Genomic DNA, 19564 nt, shown 5'->3' on the forward strand with positions numbered 1-19564 from the left:
TTTGGGGGGGAAAAAATGGGTTTTATTTTCTTTATTTATTTTATTTCTTTTTCTATTTTTCCTTTTCTTTTCTTTATTTTCTTTTCTTTTAGTTCTCTTTTCTTTTTCTTTTATTTAGCTAAGTAAAAATACCCATTTTTTGGGGAATTAAACGGAGGCTCTTTTATTTTATTTTTCTTAATTAGTTGAGGAGAGCTTCTTTCTCTTAAGGCTAGACTAGATAATTTTTAGTGAGAGAAAATAGATTATGGCTCAATTTTCTTCCAAGATTCAATTTTGCTCAAGTTTAAGTTTCAATCAAGCAAGAATTCAAGTTTTCTTCTTTCATTAATCCTTTCTTTAGTAATCTCTTCTCCTTTCCTTTAATATTATTTATTTGTTTTATTGTTACTTATTTTTGTCAATCTTATTAGTTTATCTAGTTATTATTGATTTCATATATTTCAATCATGTTTTATTTTGAGTTTCTTGTGTTTATTTTTAGTTTTGATATCATGTTCATTCCCCCTTTTCTAGGCTAGTCTCTTAGCTAGGGGAAGGGGGTGTGAAATGTGCATTGAATGATGGATGAATGATGATAGTTGGATTGATTACATGCCTTAAATTGATGAAAGACATGATTTTTAATGGCTTGAGATTATTGTTGCACTTTATTTGATTTCCTTCTAGTTTAAAAGCATGAAAATGATTTGAACTAGATTAAGATCACCTTTATTTTAGTGATTGCATGAGAATGAGTTGTTAAAATGGAGTTTCATGTATTGTGCTTCTTTATTCTCTTGATTTTCTTGTGTCTAATAGAATGCATGAGAATGATCCTAATTAGCATAGACTTCTTTCATTGATTTACCTAGACTATTGCATGAGAATGAATTGTTTAGGTAGAATCAAGTGTTCTTTGGCATGTTCATCATGATAACTATCATTGTTTCCCTCTTTCTAATCATGTTTGACACCCCCGAACCCCTAGCGTCGTTCTCTCTTGATTTTAACCATCTTTATCTTGTTTGTTTATAGTTCTAGTGTTTACAATCCAAAAAAAAAACCAACAAAACAATCCCCTTTTCACTCTTGCATCAGTGATATTTGATGTTGAATTAGCGTGCTTCCCTAGTGGTTCGACCCTTTACTTGCCACTAACTACTTTAGTGTAGATTTAGGTACTATAAATGATTAATTTTGTTAGGGTGGTAGCATAACGACCTATCTTATCCCTATCATCTACATATGGACATAACCCTCTGGGAATTCATGCTCCATCTACCTGATTGAACGCTTTGAGCAACAAAGGGTACATCCGAGAATGTTGAATTCACCAAACCATGGAAGCGAGTTTTTTCTAAAACTCGTGGTGTCCCATCAACTCGCGCCAACCCTTCACGGTTAGGCTTCCGCGCGGTGCATCTGGACAATTAAACATGGACCCTCTTTGACTAACCCATATCCCGACTTTAGAGAACTAGAGCCATGGTAAGGTTGCAAATTCATTGCATCATATTATGCGTACTTGACTAATTGTGCATTATTTGTTGTGCATACGGTATATGTTTTTTCTTAACCGTTTGTTTGACTTGTGCTAAGATTAAATAAATTAATGACTAAAAGAACTTTGCCTAATTAATTTGAGTAAATAAATTCTAATATTTTAATCATAATTGACCTAGTACGACTTAAGGCATAACCCTGTTGATTAATAATACCGAAAACAGTCTCAGAACGAAGCTCCAGCAATGGCGCCAAAGTTTGAACTATAGCGCCACTCTATGGAGTGTGGCGCCTGGCGAAAGTTCTGTAGTCTGGGGCTACACTGCAAAGAGAGGCGCCAGTCCTGTCGTTTTGACGACAGTTCGGATTATTGATCGAGTCATCACTTTTTGTCTAATTAACTAGTTTGCTAAATAATTCGGTTAAATTTTACTGTCAATAATACCTTGTCAAGTCATTAATTGAGTCTAGGCACCAAGTCCTATGGTCTTACACAAAAGTCCAAGCATGTCACGTACACTCAACGCACACACCAATACACATACTTTGACCATGTCTAAGAGAGTCTTGTATGCGCGTTTTTTCCGTCATTTTTTTAGGGGGGTAAGTCGGATATTAATCCGCCAATATAAATACCATACTTGGTTCCTAAAATCCTAAAATTATATACCTTATTTTTGCCAAAAAATATGTACCTTTTTTTTTTTTTTTTTTCCTCTTTAAAACCGTAAAGTCAAGGTTGATTTGAGTCAAGTAATTAAAACAAAAATGGTATAAATTACAATGCGTGGTCAAGAAAGGAAGGGCGGTTAATCAAAGAAAATTTTTCGTACAAGTCCAACTTTTCGACAAACCCATTGCTCGTAAGAGGAAACCTAGGACAATAATGGCAACACAAGAAGAAGTCTATGAGCTCAAAAACCAACTAGGTACCGTGACTGAGGCACTAAAGATCTTAACCCTTAAGATCGATGATCCCGTGAAACAACAACAGATGGACCTCATGCAAGAGAGTCTGAGCAAGTTATCAAGCGACTACAAGTTTCAAGGGATTAGTTCACAAGGGGTCTCTGTGGACAAAGATCTTCTTCCGCAGAAGTTCAATGCCAACGACATCCCGAAATTCAAAGCAACCGATAACCCTTATTTTCATTTAAGAGCCTTCTAAACAATAATGAGTATTAAGGGTATCGACAAGAAGGTGTTCCCCTCTCTTTTCTCACTATCTCTCGAGACCGTTTGCCAGCAATGGTTATTTTCTCTCGAGAAAGAAAAAACCTCCCCCTAGGAGTCCATAGAAAACGCTTTTGTTGATAGATACAAATGCAACATTCAAGTTGAGACTGACCATAGGGAACTTGAAATCCTTAAACAAAAGGAGAATGAAGGCTTCACCTCCTTCTTTAACAAATGGAGAGAAACCTCACCTAAGATGATTGAGGTGCCCAGCGAAAAAGAGTCTGTAAGGTTATTCATCAAAAACCTTCAAGAAAAATACTCCAAGCATCTCAAGTATCAGAATAATCTCCATACCTTCAAGGTCGTCTACGACATTGGAATCAATATTGAAGACGACCTGGCTAAGTTGAAAGCTGCCAACAATAACTCCAATAGTGGCTGGAAAGGCAAGAAGAACGACAATCCTTCTTCTAACAAAACCACCCATTTAAACAATGTTAGCACTTTTAACCTAGGTGAAGTCCTTGCTAAGAATAATCAAGGACAAAAGAAACCATTTAGGAGGAACTTTACTCCTATTGGCATGAGTTATGACACCGCATTTGACCGATTAAATGCAAAAGGTCTTATAACTCCTATTGGACCATTTGGGGACCCACCAGTTGAAAAGAGGTCGGCTAATTGGAACCCCAATGCACATTGCAAATATCACCAAGGTAGGGGCCATCTCACCGAGAACTGTTGGAAGCTTAAAGAAGCTATCCAAGTTTTAATCGACAACAACAAGCTGTCGTTGCCCCCTGCCAGTAAGAAGCCAAGTATTGATAATGCGCCTCTCGCCCATTCCTTGGCTATCTCTGATGAGGAAAATGAGGTTGACCCCTCGTCTCTCATCAAACCTGTTAAAGAAATCCATGCCATCAAAGAAGAGGAGGAGATCTTTTTCGACGCCATGGATAATCTTCCGAAATTAGCAAGTAAAGAAGAAACACAATCGCTTACACTGTCTATGATCGAAGGATCGCACTTGCTACGTGAAACTCTCAAGGCTATAAAAGAACTTCAGGAGAAATATGATGAGATTCCACTCTCGAAAAATGAACCTAAGAGAGAGCTCACACCCATGGGAACGACATACGAGGCAAAACGTTTTCCTTTACAAGTCACCGAAAAACCCAAGAAGAGTAATAGACTCAAGACTCCAATTGGGATCCCATATATACAAATGTTTGAAATGCTCTCCGAGAGTGGCGAGATCAAACCTCTCGAACCGAGACCATTCGAATCATTGAAAAGGACAGATAGATATTACTGTCAGTATCATCAATCAGGAGGTCACACTATCGAAAACTGTTTTAAATTCAAGGATTTAATTCAGAAAATGATTTATGAAAAGAAGCTAGTCCAAGTTCCACAAGAAGAGGATGCAAGTATTAATGGAGTTTGGGACAGCGACGAAGAAGACGTCTTCTTAAAAGACATGGTAGGACCTCCACCTTCAGTGTCATATGCCATGGATGACTTTTGGGTTGAAGAAGATTCATTATTAGACGTCCTCACAAGATCCAAAAGAATGAAACCTCCTGTTTCAACACAACCCATGCCAACCACACAGCAAGTTCCCATACCTATCATTGAAGATAATGACATCGTCAAACAATTCAAGAAATCAAAAGTTAAAATGAATGTATGGAAGCTTCTGGCAACATCTCGAGAACATAGGTTGGCTATAATGAATGCCTTGGACAAAATAGGGATAGATTCTAACACCACTCCTGAGGGGTTGGCTAACTTCCTCACGAGTCATCTCCCTAGTCCCATCAACTTGATCACCTTTTTCTGACAAGGATTTACCCCCAGAAGGTGACAAACACTATAAGGCATTAAACCTCACAGTAGTTTGCAAGAGAATGAACGTCCCTATGACTCTTGTAGACAATGGATCAGCCATTAACTTCTGTCCACTTAGAACTACGAGGATTCTAGGCATAAGGGATAAAGACTTAACCCCGTCAACGCAAAAAATAAGAGCCTACGACAACACTCGTCGGCATGCTCTTCGTAAAATTACCATGAATGTAACGGCGAGAGCAATAGAACATGCTACTACTTTCCAAGTAGTAGATATCAAAGCTTTATTCAATTTATTGTTGGGACGCCCTTGGCTTCATGATCTAAAGGTCGTCCCCTCATCTCTCCACCAACAAGTAAAAGCCATAGTTAGGGGAATTCCTATTACCATCGATGCTTCGCCTATGAGAATCAAATCCATAGAAAATCCAATAATTAACGTGTAGCACGATGAGGATGATGAAGATTTATGGGGCTTTAACGAAGAGGTCTCCTTAATCCAGGAGGATGAACGGACCCCTCTCTGCCACGACCCCCATTCTAACATGATCGTGAATGCTATTATCAAGAAGCAAGGACATTTTCCTAGGATGACCTTAGGAAAGAAAAAGGGAATAGCAAAACCGGTGGAGTCACCTGGCCTCCCTAAATTAGATACTTTCGGACTTGGTTTCGAACCGAGTCGGAAAGATCTTAAGCGATCCCAGGAAAAATCAAAGGCACGTTGGGACGCTCGCATTCAAAAGAAAGAAATCCAATTGGATCAGTACCCTCTTACACTTAATGGTCAATTCATAAAAGAAGGAGAGGACTATCCATGCCACGAATTTCCCGAACCATTTGTCGTAAACGACATAAGGCAACCGGGATTTGAAATTTTCTTTGATTGCTATTTCACAGATGAAATCCCAACTCCATTCCATAAGGAGAAAGCACCCCCATGCTTTGACTTTAATATCATGGGATTATTATTTGGGCGATAAAAGGATGAGCCGACATACAAAGAGGATAACTCCTCGCTCATTCAAACAGTCCTACAAAGCGAAAACTTCGATCCCTCGAAGCTAATTACTCCAGAAAAGGATCACTACAAGGGTGGCACAAGACCGTAAAGTTGACTAATCCAAGAGAAAGAAAGATCTCCATCACGACAGGGCAAGGACCGATGTTCGAAGAGTCGTCTAAGTTAGAGTCAAAGTCAGAGTCTCTCTCTATAGAGTCATCTAGGTCTTTAGTTGTAGCACCTTCCCCTTCTATCTCTTCTCCCAGAATAGTTAGTGATCAAGTCCCTGAGGACATATCACTCTTTGATATAATGATCTCAGAGTATAATAATATAATTTCTTCTCCTTACTTCTTGTGTTCTTCTTTAACCCAAGTTGACGAGCATTGCTTAACTAACAATGAAAAAGACAAAGAACTTATTAAAGCAATGGAAACACTCTTAAAGAAAACACCGATAATTGAAGGAATTTAAACGGTTGATATCTCAAATGATTCAACCAATAAAAGAGAAGTTAAAATCGGACTAACACTTAATGAACAAGAAAGAATCGATTTAATTAACTTACTTAAAGAATTCATCGATGTTTTTGCTTGGTCATACGAAGATATGCCAGGCATTAATAAAGAAATAGTTCAACACACTATACCACTAATCCCGGGAATGAAACCTGTAAAGCAAAAGTTACATCGAATGAAACCCGACGTAGCTCTTAAAATAAAAGAAGAAGTTCAAAAACAGATAACTGCAGGTTTCATCAAGGTATCAAGATACCCCGAATGGGTCGCCAACGTCGTCCCAGTTCCAAAAAAAGATGGAAGGGTAAGAATGTGTGTCGACTATTGAGATCTAAATAAGGCAAGTCCAAAGGACGACTTCTCTTTACCACACATCGATATTCTGGTGGATAACACAGCAAATCACGCACTTATCTCGTTCATGGATGGATACGCAGGTTATAATCAGATTCTCATGGCAGAAGAAGACATGGAGAAAACAACCTTCATAACACCATGAGGCACTTACTGCTACACGGTAATGTCATTCGGGTTAAAAAACGTGGGTGCTACTTACCAACGTGCAGCGACTGCCTTACTCCATGACATGATGCAAAAAGAAGTCGAAGTATATGTGGACGACATGATTGTAAAATTGAAATACCGTCCAGGCCATCAAGTAGACTTAAGAAAATTTTTCGAAAGGCCAAGAAAATACAATATGAGGTTGAACCCATCTAAGTGTGCTTTTGGAGTCACCTCAGGCAAGCTTTTGGGTTATGTTATAAGCTTTAGAGGAATAGAGATAAACCCAACCAAGATCAAAGCAATCATGTCAATGCCACCGCCCAAAACCGAGAAGCAAATTCGAGGATTTATTGTTCGGTTGCAATACATAAGTATGTTCATATTAAAATTGACCACGATATGTGAACGAATATTTAAAAAGCTTAAGAAAAATGTACCAGTAATATGGGATGACGAGTGTCAAAAAGCCTTTGAAAAGATCAAAGCCTATCTCGCTAATCCTCCCGTGTTAGCACCAGCACTTCCCGGAATACCTCTTAGGTTGTACTTAACAGTTACCAAAGAGACAATGGGAGCTATGCTAGCACAAGAAGTAGAAGGCAAAGAAAATGCGATCTACTATCTAAGCAAGAAAATGCTCGAATATGAAGCACGTTATACACCACTTGAGAAATTGTGCCTCGCCTTGGTGTGGGCAACAATCAAGTTAAGACATTACATGCTAGTGCATACCGTCTTTGTAGTCTCCCGATTACATGCACTCAAGTATCTATTCGAGAAATCTACACTCAATGGACGCATACCAAGATGGATAGTCAATTTAGCCCAGTTTGATGTAAGGTTTATGCCGCAAAAAGCTATCAAAGGATATGTGGTGTCAGACTTTTTAGCGAAGTTTCTAATAGAAGACTCGACGCCAATACACGACAATGAGTTTCCATATGAAGACTTAATGGTCACTGAAGACGGTACTTGGACATTATACTTCGACGGAGCCTCAAACCAAAAAGGATGTGGCGTTGGAGTGTTGCTAGTATCACCTAAAGAAGAGCATGTTCCAATCTCCATAAAGCTTGATTTTGACGTTACCAACGACGCTGTTGAATATGAAGCATGTGTGGTAGGCCTTGAAACATCTTTGGCATTGGGAGTAAAAATGTTACGGACATTCGAAGACTCTTCATTAATCATCAATCAAATATCCAAAAGTTGGAAAGTAAGGAGCAAAATTCTAGCCCCTTACCAAACCTATCTGGAAACTCTTACTAATTAGCTACAGAAGGTAGAATACACATATCTACCTAGAGAAGAAAATCAATTTGCTGATGCCTTGGCGAGACTAGCCACGATGGTTAGGATTCCCACGGAAATCGAGCAAATGCCTCTAACTATAGAAAAAAAGGCACAAACCAGCATATATTCAAGCTATAGAGGATGATGAAGTAATCAAAGACGAAGAAGAAGAAGAACCGTGGTATACGGATATAATCAATTATGTCACCAAAGGAGAATACCCTCCCCATGCTGACAAAAGAGCAAAACGAGCGTTAAGACTCTTGGATTCCCAATATGTACTCATAGACAACGAGCTACATAAAAGGGTACCTAAGGGTCGAACTCTCTTATGTGTAGGAAAAAAAAAATGCCCAAAGAGCAATGAGGATAGTCCACGAAGGAATCTGTAAAACTCACATAAATGGCAAAATGTTAGTCCAAAAGATAATGCGAGAAGGATATTATTGGACTATAATGAATAGGGATTGCCATCAATACGTAAAAAGATGCCCTAAGTGCCAAATATATGCCAATTTACAACATGTTCCTCCATCCTTGCTCTACACATACACGTCGCCATGGCCGCTCTCTACATGGGGAATTGACATCATCGGCAAAATCACTCCCCCAGGAACTGGAGACCACGAATATATCCTATTGGCAATTGATTACTTCACAAAGTGGGTTGAAGCACAATCGTACGCTAAACTCACTGCAAAACATGTAGCACTCTTTATCAAAAGAAATATTATTTGTCGATACGGAGTCCCACATGAAATGATAAGTGACAATGGAACACACTTTCAAGCCGAATGTGAAGAATTGCTACAAAAATATGGCATTCAACATCATCATTCTTCCCCTTATAGGCCTCAAGCAAATGGAGCAGTCGAGGCAGCTAATAAAAATCTAAAGACTATCATCGAGAAAATGACGGAAAATTATAAGGATTGGCCTGACAAACTTCACTTCGCATTGTGGGGTTATCGCACGTCAATTCGCACATCAACCGGAAATACGCCATTTTCCTTGGTTTATGGAATGGATGTCGTACAACCTGTCGAATTAGAAATTCCTTCTCTACGCATCGCATTAGAGAGCAAACTTGATGAAGTTGAATGGAATAGGGCAAGATATGAAGAGCTAATTCTACTCGATGAAAAACGACTAGAAGCTCTACATCAAACTCAGTGTTACCAAACTCGTATGGCTAGGCATTTTAATAAGAAGGTCAAGACAAGAAACATCAAAGTAGGAGACTTGGTGTTGAAATCATTAAGGAAAAATGTTTTAGATCCAAGGGGAAAGTTTAGACCTAATTGGTCTGGACCCTACATTGTCAAAACAATCCCATTAGGAGATGCAGCAAAATTAACTAACATGGATGGAAATGAGTTCTCGAACATGACAAATCTTGACAAACTTCAGAAATACTACCCATAATTACTTGAGTATGATACTCGAGAGAGCTACGTTTGGCCTGATTCCTTAAGAAAGGATACGTAGGCAACCCTTTACGGGTGCGGCCACTTTATTTTTTTTCAAATCTCGCATCCCTGAATTAATAAAAATTTCAATAGAAGATTGACGAAACATCGGCGTCACAGAAAAGATTCTAGCGCCAATCGATGAACGTTAGCGCCAGACGACGGCACCTGTCGCCTAACGCCAGACTGCCGCAGCCGGCGCTTGTCACGGAATCGTTGCACCAATTTACAGTTAAGTGTCTGGGAATATTTCGGTGATTTTCAGAAATTTTTCGACTTCCGTACTCGAAAAAAATTCTGGAAAATTAATTCTTCGGTTTTCATTGCTTTAATAAAATAAATTTAAAGTGAACCCTAAACCCTAAACCCTAAACCCTAAACCCTAAACCCTAAACCCTAACCCTAACCCTAACCCTAAAACCCTAACCCTAAAACCCTAACCCTAAAAAATAAATCACAATACATAAACCCTAATCACCTAAATCCTAAAACTATATAAACCCTAAACCCTACAACCTAAAACCTAAACCCAAAAACTCAATAATCACTAAACACAATAGACCCTAAACCCTAAACCCTAAACCCAAAAACTCATTAACCACGATATAAACCCTAAACCATATAACCTAAAACCGAAAACCCACAAAGTTACTAAACCCTAAACCCTAATACTGACTTAACCCTAAACCCTAAACACGAAACCCGAAACGAACCCAAAACCCTAAACCCTAATACTCACTAAACCCTAAACCCTAAACACGATACCCGAAACGAACCCAAAACCCTAAACCCTCAACCCTAATACTGACTAAACCCTAAACCCTAAATCCGATTCGAAACGAACCCAAAACCCTAAACCCTAAACCCCTAACATTTAAACCCTAAACCTGAACCCTAAATCCTAAATCATATACCACGATAAACCATATACCGTATAAACCATATTTAACCCTAAACTCTTTGATACCTAAAAATCTAAACCCTTAACCATAAACAACCATATATCATACACTATTAGTAAACCCTAAACACTCTGAACCCTAAACCAAAACGGTTTTGGTACCATTTCCAATCAATTGTTACCAGGTATGGTTATGGGTATTGGTCACCAAAGTAACCGTTACCCAATCCGATTCGATTAGCTTTTTCCCTACTTAAATCTAAACATTTACTTTACTTTATAATCAGTTCATAATATCAATGATTAGTAATATTATTTAAATTAACTCAGAATAACTACATAGTTAAGTTTAAATATCATTATTTAATATCTAATTAGGTATATGCGAAAATAAACCACAATCAACGGCAATCTGTGGTGGACTTAGATAATCGACGGCTGAAAATTATCCACAGACATAGATTGCCAGCGTGGCTTACATGTGATGGACTAAGATAATCAACGGGTGAAATATGTTGACCTTATTTGCATTGGATTGCTAGCATGGACCTGAACATCATCCTTATACTCAAAGCCGTATATCAATTTGTTGTGATAGGTACTGCTAAATTTCAGGTTTTAACACATCTTTCCATTTCATTAATTCAATGTTAAAATAAAAATTAAAGTTGTATCATATATTTCGCAGCTGTTTATATTTCTGTAATATTTTGATCAATTTTATTTACAGAAATTTATGTCACGTTGTTTGAATTTAAAACAAAAATATTTTTAGTTAATAAGATAATGAATTCGTAGTCTTGTTTTTTAAAATTTAAATCATAATTATAATAAATTTATTTGTTATTAGTAAGACTTTGATTATTTAAAAAAAAAAATTAAAAAAAAAATCAATCAATCACAAAGTGATTTTTATTAACATCACATTTTTTTCTGTAATGTTATAAGTCATGACTACCTAATAATAATTCGCATAATACATTGAAATATATTGTAATTTACCAAACTATTCGATATATTTCATTATAAAATATATTGTAATTCAAATCGATTCATGTAATAGAAAACGTATTTTTATTTAACCAAATTAATGACATTATGTATTGTCATTATATATTCAGCTTGTTTGATACAAATAAAAAAAGTAATTTATATAGTGCATGAGGTGCAAATTTGTTGTTATCCTAAATGAGTTGTAAGCCGATGTAATCCTATTTCAAAATTGTGTTCAACGTCTCCTCAACTCAGCCAAACTCTATACATATTCCTTGAAAATGAAACCTACCATCTAGCTTCTAGGTTTTATCCAATTCCTTGAAAATGAAACCTACCATCTAGCTTCACGAGGCCAAAGGACAATGTAGGTTGAGCCTACAGTTAAGCAATTTCAGTCTACAATCCCTGAAATATTGTTTGTTTTGAGTTGACTACACATGTGGACGTGTGGTTATGTTAGTTGTTTCATTTGTATTTTTCCTACTTATTCAACTTACCTTTATTTTTTTTCGTCCTATTCACTTATACCTAATTACCTATTAATAGTTTCATTCAACTTTCCCTTTTTCATTTTTTCGTCTTACTGACTGCATTAAACATATTATTAGTTTCAAATTTTTAATTAGTGTTAAATTTTTTTTAGGTGGGTAAATGTATTGGATGGAAATTACATCAGAAATTACATAGGCACCTAGTAGAGTCTTGGAAACTTGGCCATACCTAAAACTTGCAAAGAGTTATTGTATTGTGCGCCTGTCGAATACTATATTCAGTTGGCTTGCATTCCTAATATGACTTGATTTGACTACACATTGCATCCAGTCATCCACTACCCTTTAACCAAAAAATGTGTTACTTGCAATCAAAGGTTGGACAAGGAAAATGACTGTATTTTGTCTCAGATGTCTAATAATAATCATTACACTTTGTCTTTTATGTGTTGAGCTACTGGTTTACTAATCCTCTGATCTTATAAATTAGTTATTTAATGTCTTCAATTACGGAGAAATAACTCAAATAATAGTCTAAGTCATTTATAAATAATACATTAATCCATGAAGTTCATTTTTTAAATAATTAATTATTACATAGCAAAAGGGAAATTTAATGTATTCATTTTTTTATTTATATTTTATGACACATAGATTCTTAGAGCAACTCCAACTGTTGCTTTCAACAACTAGGTTGCAATGTTAATTATTTTCAAGCAAATAGGCCAAAACAATAAGTATATTTAATAATTAGCTTCGTCAAGCTAATGCCAAGCAAATTAGCTTAGCTAAGCTATTTAGCTTAGAAATTAATTGTGTCTATCAAAATACTAATTATTTAAAAAAATAAAGCTGGAAAAATGTATATATTAATTATCCTAACCATTGTAGCAGGAATAATAGTGTAGGGAATAATATCAAGCCTTAAAATCCCACTAGCTCGAACCCCACTGTGATCATACACTAAAGTACGGTGGCGTCCAAAAGGGAAGAAGAGAGAGCAAAAGAGTCGCCAACAAGTTTTTAAGGAACTTGTAAACCGCTCATAGGATGAAGGTTACACCCCTTAACGATCAAAGAGATCGTCAACTCCATAAGGTCATGAACCAAATAAGGGTCCGGGGATGAAGGTACAAATCCAACCTAAAAGAGATTGAACCTGCCCTAATAATAGGCCTCTACTTTATTCTGATCGTATTCATGTGCGCTTTTTAATTAACATGCAATCAATAGGATTAACCCTAAACCTGTTTATCTATGTTGGTTGAATATAATGCACAAATAAACTATTATTGGCGATCATTTGAATTATAATCATATTAACCCTAAACAAGATTATTAATTATCTTATTACGCGTGATTACAAGTACCAAATTCCTTTTAAGCATGCAATAAAAGGTGATCAAGCAATAAAGAATAAATAATCATCATAAAATTATAATCATAATCAAAACGATAATAATCATAAATAAAATAATCATTATCAAAATAATAATAATAATAATAATAATAATAATAATAATAATAATAATATTCATAATCATCATAAATTATAACAATTTCTTCGAAAATGCTATTTGATTTTGATAAAAACTCTGAAAAGTCAACAAAGTCAACTTATCAATGCTAATTGAATTAGGAATGAAAAGAACCTTCTAGAAAATAAATTTAAAGTGAACCCTAAACCCTAAACCCTAAACCCTAAACCCTAAACCCTAAACCCTAACCCTAACCCTAACCCTAAAACCCTAACCCTAAAACCCTAACCCTAAAAAATAAATCACAATACATAAACCCTAATCACCTAAATCCTAAAACTATATAAACCCTAAACCCTACAACCTAAAACCTAAACCCAAAAACTCAATAATCACTAAACACAATAGACCCTAAACCCTAAACCCTAAACCCAAAAACTCATTAACCACGATATAAACCCTAAACCATATAACCTAAAACCGAAAACCCACAAAGTTACTAAACCCTAAACCCTAATACTGACTTAACCCTAAACCCTAAACACGAAACCCGAAACGAACCCAAAACCCTAAACCCTAATACTCACTAAACCCTAAACCCTAAACACGATACCCGAAACGAACCCAAAACCCTAAACCCTCAACCCTAATACTGACTAAACCCTAAACCCTAAATCCGATTCGAAACGAACCCAAAACCCTAAACCCTAAACCCCTAACATTTAAACCCTAAACCTGAACCCTAAATCCTAAATCATATACCACGATAAACCATATACCGTATAAACCATATTTAACCCTAAACTCTTTGATACCTAAAAATCTAAACCCTTAACCATAAACAACCATATATCATACACTATTAGTAAACCCTAAACACTCTGAACCCTAAACCAAAACGGTTTTGGTACCATTTCCAATCAATTGTTACCAGGTATGGTTATGGGTATTGGTCACCAAAGTAACCGTTACCCAATCCGATTCGATTAGCTTTTTCCCTACTTAAATCTAAACATTTACTTTACTTTATAATCAGTTCATAATATCAATGATTAGTAATATTATTTAAATTAACTCAGAATAACTACATAGTTAAGTTTAAATATCATTATTTAATATCTAATTAGGTATATGCGAAAATAAACCACAATCAACGGCAATCTGTGGTGGACTTAGATAATCGACGGCTGAAAATTATCCACAGACATAGATTGCCAGCGTGGCTTACATGTGATGGACTAAGATAATCAACGGGTGAAATATGTTGACCTTATTTGCATTGGATTGCTAGCATGGACCTGAACATCATCCTTATACTCAAAGCCGTATATCAATTTGTTGTGATAGGTACTGCTAAATTTCAGGTTTTAACACATCTTTCCATTTCATTAATTCAATGTTAAAATAAAAATTAAAGTTGTATCATATATTTCGCAGCTGTTTATATTTCTGTAATATTTTGATCAATTTTATTTACAGAAATTTATGTCACGTTGTTTGAATTTAAAACAAAAATATTTTTAGTTAATAAGATAATGAATTCGTAGTCTTGTTTTTTAAAATTTAAATCATAATTATAATAAATTTATTTGTTATTAGTAAGACTTTGATTATTTAAAAAAAAAAAATTAAAAAAAAAATCAATCAATCACAAAGTGATTTTTATTAACATCACATTTTTTTCTGTAATGTTATAAGTCATGACTACCTAATAATAATTCGCATAATACATTGAAATATATTGTAATTTACCAAACTATTCGATATATTTCATTATAAAATATATTGTAATTCAAATCGATTCATGTAATAGAAAACGTATTTTTATTTAACCAAATTAATGACATTATGTATTGTCATTATATATTCAGCTTGTTTGATACAAATAAAAAAAGTAATTTATATAGTGCATGAGGTGCAAATTTGTTGTTATCCTAAATGAGTTGTAAGCCGATGTAATCCTATTTCAAAATTGTGTTCAACGTCTCCTCAACTCAGCCAAACTCTATACATATTCCTTGAAAATGAAACCTACCATCTAGCTTCTAGGTTTTATCCAATTCCTTGAAAATGAAACCTACCATCTAGCTTCACGAGGCCAAAGGACAATGTAGGTTGAGCCTACAGTTAAGCAATTTCAGTCTACAATCCCTGAAATATTGTTTGTTTTGAGTTGACTACACATGTGGACGTGTGGTTATGTTAGTTGTTTCATTTGTATTTTTCCTACTTATTCAACTTACCTTTATTTTTTTTCGTCCTATTCACTTATACCTAATTACCTATTAATAGTTTCATTCAACTTTCCCTTTTTCATTTTTTCGTCTTACTGACTGCATTAAACATATTATTAGTTTCAAATTTTTAATTAGTGTTAAATTTTTTTTAGGTGGGTAAATGTATTGGATGGAAATTACATCAGAAATTACATAGGCACCTAGTAGAGTCTTGGAAACTTGGCCATACCTAAAACTTGCAAAGAGTTATTGTATTGTGCGCCTGTCGAATACTATATTCAGTTGGCTTGCATTCCTAATATGACTTGATTTGACTACACATTGCATCCAGTCATCCACTACCCTTTAACCAAAAAATGTGTTACTTGCAATCAAAGGTTGGACAAGGAAAATGACTGTATTTTGTCTCAGATGTCTAATAATAATCATTACACTTTGTCTTTTATGTGTTGAGCTACTGGTTTACTAATCCTCTGATCTTATAAATTAGTTATTTAATGTCTTCAATTACGGAGAAATAACTCAAATAATAGTCTAAGTCATTTATAAATAATACATTAATCCATGAAGTTCATTTTTTAAATAATTAATTATTACATAGCAAAAGGGAAATTTAATGTATTCATTTTTTTATTTATATTTTATGACACATAGATTCTTAGAGCAACTCCAACTGTTGCTTTCAACAACTAGGTTGCAATGTTAATTATTTTCAAGCAAATAGGCCAAAACAATAAGTATATTTAATAATTAGCTTCGTCAAGCTAATGCCAAGCAAATTAGCTTAGCTAAGCTATTTAGCTTAGAAATTAATTGTGTCTATCAAAATACTAATTATTTAAAAAAATAAAGCTGGAAAAATGTATATATTAATTATCCTAACCATTGTAGCAGGAATAATAGTGTAGGGAATAATATCAAGCCTTAAAATCCCACTAGCTCGAACCCCACTGTGATCATACACTAAAGTACGGTGGCGTCCAAAAGGGAAGAAGAGAGAGCAAAAGAGTCGCCAACAAGTTTTTAAGGAACTTGTAAACCGCTCATAGGATGAAGGTTACACCCCTTAACGATCAAAGAGATCGTCAACTCCATAAGGTCATGAACCAAATAAGGGTCCGGGGATGAAGGTACAAATCCAACCTAAAAGAGATTGAACCTGCCCTAATAATAGGCCTCTACTTTATTCTGATCGTATTCATGTGCGCTTTTTAATTAACATGCAATCAATAGGATTAACCCTAAACCTGTTTATCTATGTTGGTTGAATATAATGCACAAATAAACTATTATTGGCGATCATTTGAATTATAATCATATTAACCCTAAACAAGATTATTAATTATCTTATTACGCGTGATTACAAGTACCAAATTCCTTTTAAGCATGCAATAAAAGGTGATCAAGCAATAAAGAATAAATAATCATCATAAAATTATAATCATAATCAAAACGATAATAATCATAAATAAAATAATCATTATCAAAATAATAATAATAATAATAATAATAATAATAATAATAATAATAATATTCATAATCATCATAAATTATAACAATTTCTTCGAAAATGCTATTTGATTTTGATAAAAACTCTGAAAAGTCAACAAAGTCAACTTATCAATGCTAATTGAATTAGGAATGAAAAGAACCTTCTAGAAAATAAATTTAAAGTGAACCCTAAACCCTAAACCCTAAACCCTAAACCCTAAACCCTAAACCCTAACCCTAACCCTAACCCTAAAACCCTAACCCTAAAACCCTAACCCTAAAAAATAAATCACAATACATAAACCCTAATCACCTAAATCCTAAAACTATATAAACCCTAAACCCTACAACCTAAAACCTAAACCCAAAAACTCAATAATCACTAAACACAATAGACCCTAAACCCTAAACCCTAAACCCAAAAACTCATTAACCACGATATAAACCCTAAACCATATAACCTAAAACCGAAAACCCACAAAGTTACTAAACCCTAAACCCTAATACTGACTTAACCCTAAACCCTAAACACGAAACCCGAAACGAACCCAAAACCCTAAACCCTAATACTCACTAAACCCTAAACCCTAAACACGATACCCGAAACGAACCCAAAACCCTAAACCCTCAACCCTAATACTGACTAAACCCTAAACCCTAAATCCGATTCGAAACGAACCCAAAACCCTAAACCCTAAACCCCTAACATTTAAACCCTAAACCTGAACCCTAAATCCTAAATCATATACCACGATAAACCATATACCGTATAAACCATATTTAACCCTAAACTCTTTGATACCTAAAAATCTAAACCCTTAACCATAAACAACCATATATCATACACTATTAGTAAACCCTAAACACTCTGAACCCTAAACCAAAACGGTTTTGGTACCATTTCCAATCAATTGTTACCAGGTATGGTTATGGGTATTGGTCACCAAAGTAACCGTTACCCAATCCGATTCGATTAGCTTTTTCCCTACTTAAATCTAAACATTTACTTTACTTTATAATCAGTTCATAATATCAATGATTAGTAATATTATTTAAATTAACTCAGAATAACTACATAGTTAAGTTTAAATATCATTATTTAATATCTAATTAGGTATATGCGAAAATAAACCACAATCAACGGCAATCTGTGGTGGACTTAGATAATCGACGGCTGAAAATTATCCACAGACATAGATTGCCAGCGTGGCTTACATGTGATGGACTAAGATAATCAACGGGTGAAATATGTTGACCTTATTTGCATTGGATTGCTAGCATGGACCTGAACATCATCCTTATACTCAAAGCCGTATATCAATTTGTTGTGATAGGTACTGCTAAATTTCAGGTTTTAACACATCTTTCCATTTCATTAATTCAATGTTAAAATAAAAATTAAAGTTGTATCATATATTTCGCAGCTGTTTATATTTCTGTAATATTTTGATCAATTTTATTTACAGAAATTTATGTCACGTTGTTTGAATTTAAAACAAAAATATTTTTAGTTAATAAGATAATGAATTCGTAGTCTTGTTTTTTAAAATTTAAATCATAATTATAATAAATTTATTTGTTATTAGTAAGACTTTGATTATTTAAAAAAAAAAAATTAAAAAAAAAATCAATCAATCACAAAGTGATTTTTATTAACATCACATTTTTTTCTGTAATGTTATAAGTCATGACTACCTAATAATAATTCGCATAATACATTGAAATATATTGTAATTTACCAAACTATTCGATATATTTCATTATAAAATATATTGTAATTCAAATCGATTCATGTAATAGAAAACGTATTTTTATTTAACCAAATTAATGACATTATGTATTGTCATTATATATTCAGCTTGTTTGATACAAATAAAAAAAGTAATTTATATAGTGCATGAGGTGCAAATTTGTTGTTATCCTAAATGAGTTGTAAGCCGATGTAATCCTATTTCAAAATTGTGTTCAACGTCTCCTCAACTCAGCCAAACTCTATACATATTCCTTGAAAATGAAACCTACCATCTAGCTTCTAGGTTTTATCCAATTCCTTGAAAATGAAACCTACCATCTAGCTTCACGAGGCCAAAGGACAATGTAGGTTGAGCCTACAGTTAAGCAATTTCAGTCTACAATCCCTGAAATATTGTTTGTTTTGAGTTGACTACACATGTGGACGTGTGGTTATGTTAGTTGTTTCATTTGTATTTTTCCTACTTATTCAACTTACCTTTATTTTTTTTCGTCCTATTCACTTATACCTAATTACCTATTAATAGTTTCATTCAACTTTCCCTTTTTCATTTTTTCGTCTTACTGACTGCATTAAACATATTATTAGTTTCAAATTTTTAATTAGTGTTAAATTTTTTTTAGGTGGGTAAATGTATTGGATGGAAATTACATCAGAAATTACATAGGCACCTAGTAGAGTCTTGGAAACTTGGCCATACCTAAAACTTGCAAAGAGTTATTGTATTGTGCGCCTGTCGAATACTATATTCAGTTGGCTTGCATTCCTAATATGACTTGATTTGACTACACATTGCATCCAGTCATCCACTACCCTTTAACCAAAAAATGTGTTACTTGCAATCAAAGGTTGGACAAGGAAAATGACTGTATTTTGTCTCAGATGTCTAATAATAATCATTACACTTTGTCT

The sequence above is a fragment of the Chenopodium album genome, chromosome 1, assembly GCF_948465745.1.
Source record: "Chenopodium album chromosome 1, dcCheAlbu1.1, whole genome shotgun sequence".
In the NCBI taxonomy this organism is placed as follows: domain Eukaryota; kingdom Viridiplantae; phylum Streptophyta; class Magnoliopsida; order Caryophyllales; family Amaranthaceae; genus Chenopodium; species Chenopodium album.